This window comes from Phalaenopsis equestris, unplaced genomic scaffold (assembly GCF_001263595.1).
Source record: "Phalaenopsis equestris unplaced genomic scaffold, ASM126359v1 Scaffold001197, whole genome shotgun sequence".
NCBI classification, from domain to species: Eukaryota; Viridiplantae; Streptophyta; class Magnoliopsida; order Asparagales; family Orchidaceae; genus Phalaenopsis; species Phalaenopsis equestris.
In genome coordinates this window covers 16,402-19,215 of record NW_018165636.1, presented here as the reverse complement: position 1 = coordinate 19,215, position 2,814 = coordinate 16,402, and positions in this window count along the sequence as shown.

The window sequence follows — 2,814 nt, the reverse complement described above, 5'->3', positions numbered from 1 at the left end:
TCCTTGCTTTATCCCATGACATGCATTAAAAAAACCATGCAGTTCACCATTAATCAGAATGCTATAGTGGTTGGAATTAAACTAATTAAACATAATTCGACAAAACAAGGTAGAAAATCCCCTTGTTTTAAGCACAACTAAAAGGAAATCCCAACTTATGGAATCATAAGCCTTACGAATATCAAGTTTAGTGATCATGTTGCCACCACGACACTTCTTATCAATATCAAGGAGTAATTTTTGAGCAAGAAATATATTATTCATGATAGTATGACCTTTAATGAAAGCAAATTGGTTAAGGGAAATTAACAGATTTAGATGAGGTTGGAGGCGCTTAACCATAATTTTGCTAATGACCTTCGATATCACAAAGGTAAGGGATATAGGTTGAAAATGTTCTGAATTAGTCTTTTGCATAGTATTAGGGATGAGGACCATAGTAGCAGAGGAGAAATATTTGCTCGGGAGCTCACCTTTAAAAAAACTTTGAATGGCTTGAACAACATCGTCTTGGACAATTTTCCAAGTCTTGAGATAGAAATCAGAGGTAAAGCCACCTGGCCCCAAGGCTTCATTGGAATTTATATCAAAAAAGGCCTCAAAAATATCCTCTGCAGAAGGAATCCCAGAAAGTTCAAGTCTTTCAATCTAATCCCGAACATCATTGAAAAGATCATTATTGATGAGACCCTCATTTTGCCGAGGGAGAAATAAATCTTAATAAATCTTGAAAATACCAGAGAAATACCGGACGGCACTATCACCTAACGCCTTATTACCCGTAATCCAATTACCACATTCATCTTTGATCCGAAGAATATAATTGCTAGCCCGACGCTGTTTGATACATGCATGGAAATATTTTATATTTCTATCCCCCTGAAACAAATGCACCTCTCCCACCTTTTGTTGCAAAAGCTGTTCCTCCTGAAGTGAGGCAGCTAACAATTTAGTGTGAGCATCCTGTAACTGAGAAGCAAAAGCATTAGAAGATTTATTAAGGGCCTGTAAAGAAAGAAATTTTTGTTCCACCCTAGAGAGCCTCTCATGAACGTCACCAAAGACGTCCTAATTCCAATATCTTAAAGCAGAGGCCACCTTCTTATGGATTTTCCAAAGATGGAACCAAGCATTTCAAACCTCAAAAACCTTCCATTTATTAGCAATAAGTATAATATAGTCATCATGCTTAGAGAAAACATTTAAAAAATGAAAATGGTATTTAGAAGCTTTTTGAAAAAAATCAAATGAGATAAGTAGAGGTTTATGGTCTGAACCCGAGCTAGCAAGGTGTTGAACTTATGAAAAGCCAAAAGAAGAAAACCAATCTTGATTTGCAAAACATCTATCAATGCATTAAAAAACTCTAACTTTCTTCCAGGTGAATTTAGAGCCAATATAACCCATATCCGACAAACCAACATCCACCATAGTTTTACCGAAGCTATTGATCAAAGATAAGTCAGGCCGACGACCACCAAATTTTTCACTTTGATGAAGTAGCATATTAAAATCACCTCCCACCATCCATCGATCAGAAATGAGATTAGCCATACTACTATTTTTGTTCCAAAGCTCATACCTGGCTGGAATCTTTGTACTTGCATATACAAAGGTAAGCCAACTTGAGAACTCATCCATAGAGAAATAAGTATGTACGAATTGTCCATCATCAATAAGAATATCCAAGGTGATGTGTTTCCTCCAAAATAGCCAAATCTTATTAGAATGGTTACGAAAGAAAGAGAAATGCTTGAATTTACCAATAATGTGTTCATGAGGATATGCAACAAAAGGCTCCAGAATAGAAAAAAATACCAATCTTATGGATCCTAGTTAGTAATTTAAGCCTACCAAGAGAGTTAGGATCCACAACTCCCCTGATATTCCAAATTAGAACGTTAAACATTTCTAGACAAAACACCCTTACTAGAAGTTCTAGTTTGGGTTTGTCTAAGCTCCCCGTCCAAATAAGAGTGATTCAAATGATCATTATTAATATCAACCCCTAGGTTAGCCAATTCATAATTACCTTTTTTCCTCCTCTGACGTGATTTCTGTATTTGCCACTCCTCCCCAAGAAGGTTAGAAACATCTCCCACAGGTAAAGAAGAGGTAGGTCTAAGGACAACCTGATTAATCTGACCCGACAAATCATTCCCCACGGAAATAGAAACAACAGGAGTTATAATATCCAAATTTTCATGTAAAGACTGTATCCCCGCATCAATAACATTCATAGAATTTTCAAGCAAAACATTCCCCACGGACCTAGAATTAGAAGTACAAGCAAGAGGAGTTATAATATCCCAATTTCCATGTAAAGACTGTATCCCCGTATCAATAACATTCGTAGCATTTTCAATATCAGCCCCTAGATTACCCATAATAAGCAAAGTATAATCCTCGCAAACTACCAGAGTCGGAACTGGAGGTAGCCTAACACCATTTTTTGTTGAGTTTGCCCCTCATTCCTTATCAGTAATTCCGGATGAAGATGAAAACAATGCGCAGAATCATGTCCAAACATTTTACAATGACCACAGTAGTGCAGGTATTTTTCCAAAAAGTCCTGTTGCCAGTACCCATTATGAGCAGATCCAATCCACACCTCGTCAGGAGGTAGCAAAGTAACATCCCTCTCAATAAGAGTTCTAGCCATAGAAAGCTTGGTTAGATTATAGGTGGGAGCATCCAACTTTAAAGGCTTATCAAACATCGCCACAAGAGAAATAAGGATCTCATGATTAAATAAATGCACTTTTAAACCCGGTAACCGCAGCCAAACCAGAATTATAGGGAGTTTGTCTTTCA